The sequence below is a fragment of the Pinus tabuliformis genome, chromosome 4_2 (genome assembly GCF_031772625.1).
Source record: "Pinus tabuliformis cultivar Carrire ecotype Pingquan chromosome 4_2, CPIR1, whole genome shotgun sequence".
NCBI lineage: Eukaryota > Viridiplantae > Streptophyta > Pinopsida > Pinales > Pinaceae > Pinus > Pinus tabuliformis.
The window spans coordinates 290861681-290875810 of NC_142304.1; positions in this window are offsets into that span (position 1 = coordinate 290861681).

The window sequence follows — 14130 nt, forward strand, 5'->3', positions numbered from 1 at the left end:
TTCTCTCGCGGAAACCTACCCTATACCCGAAGTTTTCCTACTGAAGCAGACTAGGGTGCATGCCCCCTAGGTTTCAGTCGTGTCCTCCGAATCACTTGCACTCATCAGGCGGGCGGACTGGAGATTGAGACATTTATTGTGTGAAAACACCATTCAGGGATGGTATATGACTATTTTCTATGCGTGGACCAGGGAATGAAAGCTGGTCTACGAGCTTGACCACTCTTCCTTCGTGCGGAAAACACATTACTCTAAAGAGTGAGGAGACAATCGCTCCCATGCAATAAATATAGTCTCGTCCAAGGAGTAGATTATAATCCATTGGTCCTTGAACTACCATTACGTTCATTTGAATGGTTTTCCCCCTCAATGTTATGGACACATCGGGAAGGATCCCTAACGGTCAACTGGTTCCTTTATCAAAGCCTGTTAGATTTCTCATCTCAGGCAAAAGCGATGGCGAACCAAGCGCTTTCCAAGCAGTTGAGGAAAGGATACTCACAGAAGCCCCTTCATCTATGATGGTACTGGCCATAACCATTCTATATATTTGAACAATGATTCGGAATGATATACTAGCTGGTAAACGGGGTCTGCCTAGTTGATTCCAGTCGAAGGAGACAACTAGGTTGCTTGGAGGTGGGACCGAATAGACGGCCGGGTACGACTCTGACGAACTTCCTTCCTGCGGTAAAGGAATGGGTAAATTTCCCCCATGTTCGTTGGAGTCTGTGCTTATGAAAAGAATTTGGACAGTGTCATCCTTGTTCTTTTCGGTGACTATATCGTCTGAAGATGGAACCTCTGAAGGCAAGACCGGGTCAACTGCCACCTCGACCTTTTGACTTTCGTCTGGTATGGGTTCAGATGGTTTGTCTTCAATGATAGATGCTTCAGCTGACCACCTGAGTGGGCCAGCTGGATTTTCAACTAGTGACGGACTCGGCAAGAGTTTTTTTATATCCAGGAGGAAGTCGTAGCGGTGAAACCGGACAATCGTCCAAAACTCTTTTAGCCTCATCTAATAAGAGACAACGGTGGACGGCATGATCGCCTTCGCACAATTTACAAGGAAATCTATATTTTCCTTTTTGTCCTGGGGCTTCACTTTCACTAGTCGACGGTGTGTTTTCAACATGATCATCAGAGGTTGATGACACCAGGTTGTGAAAACGAGGAGACCGGTCCCTTAAGATCCGAGGGATGCAAGGAAAATCTCTATGATAGTAGTCTCCTTTGCAAATGACACATTACGATTTAGACCTGGTCGGTGCAGTGTGTGGATTTTCGCTAGACGATGCTCGTTTGCCCCCATTCGCTTTTGGCTCCTTCTTCTTCTTCTCTTTCTTCTTCTGTTCCTTCTTCTTCTCGGGTACTTGACTTTTGGCTTTACCAGCCCCATCAAGCGAAGAGGAAGGAGGAGAGGAATAATTAGAGGAAGTAGAAGGTTGGTGGGTAACTCTGGACTCGTCTAGTTGCTGGTTCGATTGTTCAGGAATTGCGGTGTTCTGAACGACAGAGGTTGAGAAGAGCCATACAGGCAAGCCGATTGTCAGTCCTGGAAGCGACAATGTGGCCATATGGGGTGCACCAACATCTCCCCAAGAGGAGAAGGGACTAGGATTTCCTCCAAGGGGAATTCCTTGGTTGGTGGATTCCATTTTCTCAACCCAAGATCAACGTAGGAAAGGGTAATGAGTATTCCGTTTAAAATAAATTTTAGACGCTTTGACACAACTTGTTTTTTCAATTTTTAAGAGTCGAGAAAAAACAAAAGATGACTCTAGTCTCCTTCAATTTTTAATGAGCCTGAAGTGACAAGTGCTCAGATGGACCTTTTCTATTAAGGAGTCTGAAAAGGAACGAAAGGGACTGCTCTGGAAATCTAGGTAGAGGGATTACCAAACCAATCGCAAAACTGCAGAATACTTTTTACGGTACGACAGTCAATCTTCCCGAATGTTGTGTTCAGTGCATTGCGATCGATAGGGTGGCAGACACGGCTTCCTATGGATAAAGGATTAAGCCTATTGGGGTCTCCCAAAATATACTCGACGGTATGTGGGAGCACAAGTCCGTACTGGCACTTATCGCCTCAAAGTGGAAGAATCACCCAACCATCAGTGAGAACAACATTTACCAGGCTTTACGACGCCGGAATACATCTCTAGCCTAGACTTCTAAATGTTGTGCGTTAAGTTCCAAAGTGTTGTTAGATTCATTGAATTTATTTTATAGTTGATCTTATTTATGAAGTTTTCCTTTCAGGTTCACCGTGAGATGTACATGTAATTCCTAAAATGCAATCTAAGATGATAAACAAACTTTTTATCTTCTTTGTGCAATGAAAATCCTAGCTACTAAGGAAAGAAAGACAGAATCTTGTCACAAAGATCAAAGAGCACACTCTAAATGCACTTTCCTAAATCAAACCAATCAGACTGTCTATATGAAAATTCACATGCATGTATTTGTTTTCGACTTTCTTAGAATATGAATGCTAAAAAGAAAGTTGATGCACAAATCTGAATTTATTTTCAAGCGACAAATATCAACAAGTTTCTTTTCGAAATCAAAAATGGAGATGATCACAACACCTTACAATTTTGAAATGAATACTTGTTCTTGACACTAGAAAATTACAAATTCAGACCAAAAACAATAGTAACAGGATAATAGACCATCAACAGTAATCAAACTCTTTCCTACGATTGAAATCGACACTTGCGACAGTTTCAAATCAAAGGACGACAGTACGATTATGCTACTTTTGCAAAGGAGAACTGAAAATGACTCAACAAACACACAAAAACATCTACAGTTCTTTTGTACAAAGGAGGCGGAATAACAGCAAGGAAAAGGGGTTTCAAACAGACATATACTGATCACAGGCAGCAAAATTCAGGAATAGAACTGGAAAGAATGAACCATAGAAACCAAAACTGCACAGAGCCTAGTCTGATCAGTGCACCTGTAACACAGAGAATTTGAAATGCAGCGCACCTTGTCCACTGGGGAAGTGCGCTGAAGTTCAGATTCTCTGAACAGTACCTACGCTGAGCCAGAAACGAGATTTTGTTTGGGTTCCGGGTCACAGTTTGCAGTTCAGTTCTTGGGTTTTGGCCGAGCAAAAAAAAACAATCAGTAATGCAACAATCAGGGGTAGATCTAAGGAGGATCTAAGAGCTATCACAAGGGAAATCAGATAGTTTGTGAATCAGTTTTTTAAATCATAAACAGATCCAGTAGATGGATTGAAGTAGCATTTATCTACTTTGCATTTGTTATGGAAAATGCAGTTTTAATGCTACCTGTAAGTTTATGAAACAGACAACAAAGAATGATAAACAAACAAACTAATTCTTCCCCAGCGGAGTCGCCATTTTGTTACAGGGAAAAGTGTCTATATAGAACTGATCTATCCCACTAAGGTGTGACAGCTGCCTTAGAAACAAACAGAGAAAAGCTACTTTTGTTTTTCCTTTATGAATTATAGATAGAGAGGAACAGAAAGACCAACCTCTGTCTTGCGCTAATCTCCTGATTTGATTCCTCTCTTCTTTGATAGTCTTTAGCTACCTACTCCCTTGCACGCCCAGCTTCACAAAGTACTTGTAACATCACAGTAGCATAGCACTATACAAAGACATGGATCTATAATCATAAACAATCTAGGATCAGATGTAAATTGACCATACAAATGTAGCAAACATCAATGACACAAGAGCATGGAGGAAAACTTGAATAGCTTTTATTGATAAACAAGAAAGAGCCAATAGGAGTTACAACCAGTTGTTCTAACCCAGCATCAACCTCTCAACAAGGAAGCCCCTCTTCACCTCATACAAAGCTTAGATCACCCAACAATCTGATGTTTGTCTCAAGAAACCAACAACAATTCCTTACAATATGCAAAATTCCAGCCCCTGGATCTCTGGGATGAGGGATCCATATATAGATATCTGTAATGGAGATGAGTCAGCTTATGATTTGACTAGTGTCTTCCCTCTGACAGTTCTTGCTTCCACTTGGATATTGATGATCTCTAACTCATCCTTGGTCGAAATCAGAGAGGCAAGTGTCACAGGAGAAGATTCTGGAAGCTTCCATTGCCTCTCCACCTCGCGGAATGACACTGCCATTTGTCATTTCTTGCCCATCGCACCCCATAGAAGGGATTTTTGAAATGCAACGCACCCACACAGTGTATTTAGGTGAGATGCAACGCACTTGGCCAGTGGAGCAGCTGAAATGATCTTGTTTTGACCAATTCTGAGCAGTTTTTCATGGAGAACTTCTGGGAGAAGCTGTAATCTGTTGACCTTGTTCCTTTAGGGGTTAGAACAACACTTTTAGGGACTTAGGAGCCCTTGGTTTATGGATATTTCATGCTTGGGGTTGTAGTGCCCAAAAATGTCTATAACAACATTGCACAGTTTTATCTCACAGTGAAGAACCCTTGCCTCTTAGAATTGTCCATTGCACAGTGACTGCCTCCAAGGACTATGTATTGTGTAATCACAATTCATAGTCTTTGTGTCTTGCCCCTAAAAAGTATGTAATTATCTCTCCCAGTGAGTCTTCCACTGCACATTATATCAGTCAACAGTCAGGCCTCACTATCTCCCTAACCTATGCAACTACGCAACCACCTGGCTCAAACTTCCCTGAACTGTCTATTGCGCAATCACAATAAGAAAGTTTGCGTCACTACATCACTATCTCCCTCAACTACACAATTCTATCTTCCAATCCCTTAGCCATTGTGCATTCCAGAATTATAGTGAGGAATCCTTTCTCACTATCTCATTGAGTTTCATTGTGCAGTCCTCTATCTCTTTCCTTCCAGAACTATGAACTGTGCAATCGCAATGAGCAAGCCTTCTCCCTTGCCTCATTGATTCCCTCAACTACACAGTTCTACTTCCCTATCCCTCAGTTACTATGAACTATGCATTCATAGTGACTAGACCCTTACCACTGTCTCTTGATCCTATGTAATGCACAATTCCTAAGCCTCCTCCTCAATCCTACACTCTATTCCGGCTCAATCAACATGAAAAATGAAACAAAATAGACTAGGAGATTTTGGGGCCAATGTCATCTTGTCATGAGTGAATCCTATTTGTAGGTACTATTATCTTGACATGACCAGATGATGCTCAAGGAGGATGCTCGGAAGATCATGAAGGAAGACACTTGTGAAGTTGGAACCATGAAGGCTCTATCAAGCAAGAAGATGAAGGGACACTAGATCACGATGGAAGATTGAAGTTCAAAATCATAAGGAAGACTCCATATCATCTAAGCTCTGGGAGGATGAAGATGAAACACATGCAACACTTATCATGAATATACAAGGCAGGTCATCAAGTAGAGGCTACAAGAGAACACTTGCAAAGAAGAAGAAAAATGAAGAACCACCATGAAGGACATGAAGGAATCTTGGACCAAGACAAAAGTGTGGCAACTCACACTAACTTGGAAGGTTCCAACACTCATCTAAGACCCTTTGGAGGGTGAATATTAAAATCAAACAAAGATCCATGTCCAAAGAAGCAACAAAGAGAGAAGCTTGACATTAACACATCATCACAAAGTTCCATGTCATCAATGCCAAGTCATGGCTTGTCCAAGTATCATCACAAAGTCATATGTGTTAATGTATTTTGCCACATAATTTGTGGATTTAATTATTGTATTATAAAGAAATGGGAAAATGTAAAGAATGTGGAAGACCAAGGGTCCCACATGGAATGTGAAAAATGACAAGAAGGTTCTAGGGTCATTAGAATCTCAAAGGTCATGTAAGGATTTGAAAATTCATTTTAGAAGCTCAAGAGTCATGAGGGAGGTGGATAGATACCTCAATTATTATAACTAAACCCTCATAACTCAAGAAATGGACTTTGAATGGACTTTTCACCTTGGTTTCTCTAGCTTGGAATGGGAGAGAATATCTTTCTTTGGAGGAGCGAGTAGTGACTTAATGTTCCACTATTGGGGCTAGTGTTGCAACATTGTAATTATATATAACATTGTGATTATATATATTGGGACTTTCACTTAATATATGAAGCTCTTAGAGCTAGTGCGCTTTCATTCATATGTTGTGAATGATTGTGATAATATTCTTTCATTGTTTGCAGTGTATGTTTATGTTAACACATACTAATGAAAATGAACTATTTCGTTGGCTTTGGTATGAATCTCATTGAATGTGTGTTGTTACTTCTTTAATCATTGTTGTTATGTTGCGAACTAATTTGAAGGTTAATCAACAATTCTTTCATTCTCTTGTGTGTCTATTTTAGGATAGTACTATTACTTTTATTTTAGAGACTCGCTCTCTCTTTTCCCTTCCGTGAAAGTACCATATTTTCTTTGAAATTTCATGCCTCACAATGTCAACTTGCTTGTTTCAATTTTTTTTCCATAATCTCGTATGTTGATTATTCAACCAAGGAAAATTCCTAAGGATAACGGAAATTGACCATATTTATGGCAAGGAATCCTACTCCAAATGTTGTGAGGTCTAATTGGGACTTCATATCAGGGAGACCCCCTTGATTGATAGATTTCTAGCATCGTCATCATTCTAGATTCACTATGTCAATTGGCTGCATTGAGCAGTTGGTGGGTGGAGGTGGTTTACCTCTAGATTCCTTGTTTCAACTGGTTGCATTGAGTAGCTTGTGGATGGAGGCATTTTGGGCCTCTGGAGTCCCTATATTAGCTAGAATTTTTGGTTTATCCTTTGAGGAATCTTAAACTTTGGAATTAGGCTTGAGGGTAATTTTTTGCAAGAAAGACTATAGTGCAAGGAAATCTAAGTTTGGGTGGAGAGTTAAAGTCCCACTCTCAATTTCCGACTACTTGAATATAATAAGATAAGTTACTTGCTTATGTACTTGACATATTGAGAGCATGAATATTATTTCTATGATGATTCATAAATATATTAACACTATTAATTTAGGAATATGTTTTTCCTCTCTGTCTACAATGAGACATTGTATGTATGTGTGTAATTCTCGTGGTTATGAAGTTCATGGAGGCCTTCTATGTTAAGTTAATATGTTCATGATGTGCATAGTTGATCACATGGTCTCGTGTGACTGTAAAATGTGGTTGACTAATTTATTATATTGTGTGAATTCCATCATCTAGTTACTTGTAGTCTTGTCGATTGTGGAGAAATCTAGTGTGGCTTCACCCTAAGTCGACTAGAGGGTACTTGAAATTATACAGTTGGTTGAGGCCTTATTTGAGTCAAAGAGTTGTGAATTATGTATGGTGGGAAGGTGTCATATTTCCATAATGAGGGCTCAATAACCAAGGTGGGGCCCTTGCGAGAAGCCTAGATTGTTGGGCACCCAATTCATCCGAGGGTCGAGAACTGATGAGGTAGTGGTTTGATCATCGTTCACATGTGTAAAGTTGCGTGCATAGAGTAGATGTCCCTAAAGAGCATGGGATACATTCCTTGTTATCATCCTAGATGAATATTTTGATTGGTTATCAACATTAAGTTCCTTTGGCCTAGATCATGGTACTGTTTATTTGAGGTAAGTTGACTAGTCAGAACTCGATTAGTCTATCTAGTCGAAGTGATACGACTAGTGAGGTGAGGTACACTAGTCGAGCTTGGATCCAATGGAAAGGTTGTGCTAGAGGAATTCTAAATGTAGACAAGTTTCACATATTTTGGGCTCATGCAAAATCTTATAAGGAAGTTTGGGAAAAACTTCTAAGTTGAAGAACACTTGTAGAATGGGTCGAGAATCGCTTATGGGACCCACTAGGTAGGGATAATCAACCAGACCAGGCAGGTCTGGACCGAAAGTGATTCAAACCTATCAGATCTTCGAGAAGGGTTTGATAGTCATGGTTCGGTTAGTCAAGCCTCAAAGCAGGTTGGGTTAGTAGCCTAGTCAAGCTCATTAGCTAGTTAGCTAGGTCAAGGTTGAAGCTTAGGTTACTGTTATGCCTGATATCTTAGTAAAGTGGGTTGACTACTAACCATCCATGAACGTGATTGTTGTACTTGGGTCTTACCACAGTGGTAGAAGAACCACGTAGTCAACATGTAAGAATCTACATGGGGGACTCAAAGGGGCCACCACTAATGTAGGAATTTTAATGGGCCTAACACTGAATAGCCATATCAGTTGATTTGTATGTCAATTTGGGTCAAAGTTTATGCCACCAAGAAGGTCACAATGAGATGAATGTGATGATAATATGTGTTTATAGTTAAAGAAGTTGAAAGAAGGAGGAGTTTTGTGATCCCACTCCTATGACAAAACTATGGAGGTCGGGTTAGGCAAAAGTAACACCTTCCATTGAGTTGGTTTAGGCTAGGTGGTGGAAGGTAACTATTACATTGGCCTTGGATTTAGTCAGTGGTTCTATACATGGTGTAGGCTAACGCTTGGAGCTAGTACTACGTTAAAACTCAGGGTTCACAATGAGTTCTTATGGAAAGTAGAAAGGAAATGATGAGTTCCATAGTTGCGGAGGTGAGACCATCATATTTTCATGGGCCCATAACCCATAGGTCCAAATATCAAATTCACTCAGAAATCAATTCAATGGACCTCATAATTGGTCTCTATCAAATACAAATATCAAATTATATGACATGCATATGAGAAATCAATTTCTTCTATTTTTTGTAATCCTGATGTCAAATTGTGTATTGCATGTAATATGTGACACTAAATTTGAAAGCTATCAACATATCAAATTCACCTTACTTGGGGAGATTGGAATTCATTAATTGATAAGAATGTAGGCATACAAGTATTAAAAGAGAAATGTGTTCATTTCCATTTCCATGATCTTGAAAGATTAGAATGAAGCATATGTTTAAGTATAATAATATGTTGAGGAAGATATGGTGTTAATGATAAATGGCCCACCTCATGACAACAAAATCATCGCACTTTCGATTTGTCAAACTTCTTCCCACCTTGGGAAGAACTAGATTGGGAAAGAGAATCCTTCTCCTTCCCCTTCTTCGCCTTACTCACTAAGGCGCAATTTTCTTCATCCTCCATGGATGAAGAACCATCTCTGGTGCTTCTTCTTATCTCCTTCTGCATCAGATCCAACCAAAGTCATTCCCAATCTAGCAGTTTCTATCTTCCATTAACCGAGTCCTAAGAGCTATACCAGCTCTCAGGAAGGAGTGCAATACTCACCATGTCATCATCAGCTGTCGTGATCCCTACACTTCCAAGTTCATCCCTGCATGTGGTGAGCTTGTTCAAATACGTAGAGATCGTGTCGCCCTTTTCACACTTGATCTTCCGAAGCTTTTCCTTCAGCACCAGATTCCTCTGATCATTGCTATTCTAATATAGATATTTCAATGTTTTCCACATTGAAAACGGTGTCTCCTTCCCATGGAGGCTCGAGACAATGTGGTCTCAAATTCCCTCAAGGAGGATTCTCCTTGCTCTAGCCACACATTTCTTCCATTCTTCCAGTTGAGTAGCATCAATCGGCTTGGGGACTTCTTGATCAATGAAGTCCTTTAGACTGTTATCCTCTAATATTGCCTCCATGTGATCCTTCCAAGCATATAATTCAAACTGCCATCAAGGGCATACTCGAGTCTTAAACCACTGAATGCCATAAGTGAAATTGAGATGTGATAAGAACTCGATTTCTATCTTCAAGAACCAAAATTTGAACTTCTCCTTCTTGTATACTGTTCTTCACCTTGATCACCTTTGCTCTTATACCATGTAGAAATTCCCACTGTATATCAATAGATTATGCAATAGACTAAAGAAAAATACAAGATCTACTTCTACAACACTTTTCGGAAGCTTAATCTAATTGAGCAAGATCAAGAGAACACATATAAATGAGAATGAGAAATCAATCACACATAACACAGAATAAATATCACGAGGAAAGCCTCAGCCTAAAGCCCCAACTCTGTATTATCATACAAGTGGAAATATAGTCTCGATTACAAAAAGAATCAGCTCACAAGCTATCCTGTTCTCTTTGCAATCCCTCTGTTGCTCATAGATAGTCAAATGCCTCTCTCAAACCTTCTCCTCTTCCCTCCAAGCCTCCTATTTCTTTGTGCAATTTTCCTTGGGGTCCAGTGCAGCCACTTGTGTGAATTGGCCTCTTCACACACTCACTAACCTCTCATCTAACTGCTTAACCCTGACGGAGATAAATTCTTCTCCATGGATGAGTTTCCTTTATAGGAAAAAATCCATCCAATAGATAGTACATTGTCCCTCTTTTGATCTCAACTGGGTCTCTGTCTGAACTAACATGTATGAGTTATTCATGAGAGAATATTCAGTTATCTGAAGTGCAACAGTTATATGCAAGCATGCATTAACTAACTAAACTCACATTAATTTAAACAAACTGTTTAAATCAATCTAACTGGACTTGACTCAGTTAACTGAGCCAACTAATTAGAACTCATCCTTATCTCTTTAACTGATGGATAAATTCCTCAATTAATAGAGAAACTATTGCATGTCCTCACATAGACTTCATGTTTGATTTTTCACAACTAATTAACTCATGGTGAATTAATTAATTTATTTTCGAATAGTTGTTAAGTTCAAATTCGAATTTTACTTCCTATTTTAGTCTAGGGACTGACTAAAATAGGAATCCATCCTGAACTTCTAAAAATAGAATGTTATTTTTAGCACTTCCATTTTTCATTCCCTGTTGCTCAATTCAACACTGGTACCCAAACTGAACACTGGTACCCAAACTGCTATTTATAGCAGTGCTATTTTTAGAACTTCTATTTTTAGCATTTCTTGTTGCTATTTTCAATGCTCCCTCTCAACAAGAAAGGCTTCAACTCAAACCCGATCATGTACCTTTGGAATGTTCTGTGTGCAACACTTCTACCAAGTGTGGTTGCTCCAACAAATCTAGAAACAAAAAAACTCCCAACTGACCTCTCTGTTGGGCTAGAAACATACTCTGATGTTGAAGCTCTACCTGTTGATGACAAGTGCTCCCTCTTTGACCTCTGAGTTGATGAAACACTCCATGCATCTTGCACCATTTCACACCTCTCTGTGCCATCCTACACTGGTGCAACACTCTTGTGCCTCTCGCATTAATGCAGCCTACTATCTCTACACAGTCTTGGGACTCCTGCACTATAGCTCTCTCTGCCACTCCATCTGCATTTGTCTCTATCCACTCAGCCAATCCTGCTACTCCTCATTGAGCCTCCTGTAGCAAAGTGGAATCAAAGAGGTTGGGTACCTCAAGGATCCTGCCCTTATTCCAGCCTTCTTGGGATGATCACTACACATCCCCCACCTCCTACCTATAGTTATGGATGCATGTGATCCCTCTACGCACCTGGCTTGAAATTTCCCCCTACTGGAGGTCTCTGCATGAGTAGATGTCTCTACTCGATCTCCTCTCAACTTCTCTAGTTGTGGCTACTCCACAACCTCCTAAAGTTGCTTCACCAATCGTGGCTCCTCTACAATTGTCTGAGACTTCTTCTGGCACTGCATGTTGAGAGCTAATGTACTCTCCTTCTCAACCACCAAGTCTCCATTAGTTTCCTTGCTCCTCAAGGCTTTGCATGCATCTTGAACCTCAAGATAATACAGGTTCTTGACCCGTGAACCAATCTGCTTCACCTGTCTAGTGATGATGTGTCTAAGGAAAACCTTTCGCTTACCTAAGACTACATCATAGCCTCTATCTTCCAGCATCACGATCGACACCAAATTTCTCTTCAGTCCTGGTACATACTTGACATCGGTCAAGGTAATACGAGCTCCATGCTCCCTCTCAAAAACAACCGTGCCTACATCTGAGACACCATACTTTTCATCATTACCCATCACTATGAGTATCTGGAGATCTTTCTCCTCCAAAGTACTAAACAAACTCTTGTCACCAGTCATGTGGAAAGAAGCTCCACTATCAAGAAACCAACCACTTCCCACCATGGATGAAACCATGCATGTGAATAGTGTGAAATCCAACTCGAACTGTGAGTCCAGTGCCTCACCTTCTGATCCTTCCACAGATCCCTTCTTGGATTTCCTCAGTGGACAATTTGTAGCAAAATGGCCCACCTCATGACAACGAAAGCATCGCACTTTCGATTTGTCAAACTTTTTCCCACCTTGGGAAGAACTAGATTGGGAAAGAGAATCCTTCTCCTTCCCTCCTTCGCCTTACTCACTAAGGTGTAGTTTTCTTCATACTCCATGGATGAAGAACCATCTCTGGTGCTTCTTCTTATCTCCTCCTGCATCAGATCCGACCAAAGTCATTCCCAATCTAGCAGTTTCTCTCTTCCATTAACTGAGTCCTGGTAGCTATGACAGCTCTTAGGAAGACCGAGGAGTGCAAGACTCACCATGTCATCATCATTTGTCATGATCCCTACACTTCCAAGCCCATCCCTACATGTGGTGAGCTTGTTCAGATACGTAAAGATCTTGTCGCACTTTTCACACTTGATCTTCTGAAGCTTGTCCTTCAGCGCCAACTTCCTCTGATCGATGCTATTTTGATATAGATCTTTCAATTTTTTCCACATTGAAAATGGTGTCTCCTTCCCATGGAGGCTCGAGACAATGTGGTCTCAAAATCCCTCGAGGAGGATTCTCCTTGCTCTAGCCACACATTTCTTCCATTCTGCCAGTTGAGTAGCATCAGTCGGCTTAGGGACTTCTTGATCAATGAAGTCCTTTAGACCGTTATCCTCTAATACTACCTCCATGTGATCCTTCCAAGCTATATAGTTTGAGCTGCCATCAAGGGCATACTCGAGTCTTAAACCATTGAATTCCATAGGTGAAATTGAGATGTGATAAGAACTCGATTTCTATCTTCAAGAACCAAACTTCGAACTTCTCCTTCTTGTATATTGTTCTTCACCTTGATCACCTTTGCTCTGATACCATGTATAAATTCCCACTGTAGATCAACAGACTATGTAATAGACTAAAGAAAAATACAAGATCTATTTCTACAACACTTTTAGAAGCTTAATCGAATTAAGCAAGATCAAGAGAACACATATAACTAAGAATGAGAAATCAATCACACATAACATAGAAGAAATATCACGGGGAAAGCCTCAGCCTAAAACCCCAAGTCTGTATTATCATACAAGTGGAAATATAGTCTCGATTACAAAAAGAATCAGCTCACAAGCTATCATGTTCTCTCTGCAATCCCTCTGTTGCTCATAGATAGTCAAAGGCCTCTCTCAAACATTCTCCTCTGCCCTCCAAGCCTCCTATTTCTTTGTGCAATTTTCCTTGGAGTCCAGTGCAGCCACTTGTGTGAATTGGCCTCTTCACACACTCACTAACCTCTGATCTAACTGTGCAATCCTGAAGGAGATAAATCCTTCTCCATGGATGAGTTTCCTTTATAGGAAAAAATCCATCCAATTGATAATACATTGTCCCTCCTCTGATCTCAACTGGGTCTCTGTCTGAACTAACATGCATGAGTTATTCATGAGAGAATATTCAGTTATCTGAAGTGCAGCAATTATATTCAAGCATGCATTAGCTAACTGAACTCATTAATTTAAACAAATTGTTTAAATCAATCTAACTGGACTTGACTCAGTTAACTGAGCCAACTAATTACAACTCAAATTAGAACTCATCCTTATCTCTTTAACTGATGGATAAATTCCTCAATTAATAGAGAAATTGTTGCATGTCCTCACATAGACTTCATGGTTGATTTTTCACAACTAATTAACTCATGGTGAATTAATTAATTTATTTTCAAATAGTTGTTAAGTTTAAATTTGAATTTTACTTCCTATTTTAGTCTAGGGACTGACTAAAAATAGGAATCCATCACGAACTACTAAAAATAGAATGTTTTTTTAGCACTTCCATTTTTCATTCCCTGTTGCTCAATCCAGCACTAGTACCCAAACTGCTATTTATAACAATGTTATTTTTAGCACTTCTATTTTTAGTATTTCTTCTTGCTATTTTCAACAAGGTTAGGTGAAAGTAACACCTTCCACTAAGTTGGTTTAGGCTAGGTGGTGGAAGGTAACTATTACATTGGCCTTGGCTTTAGTCAATGGTTCTATACATGGTGCAGGCTAACGCTTGG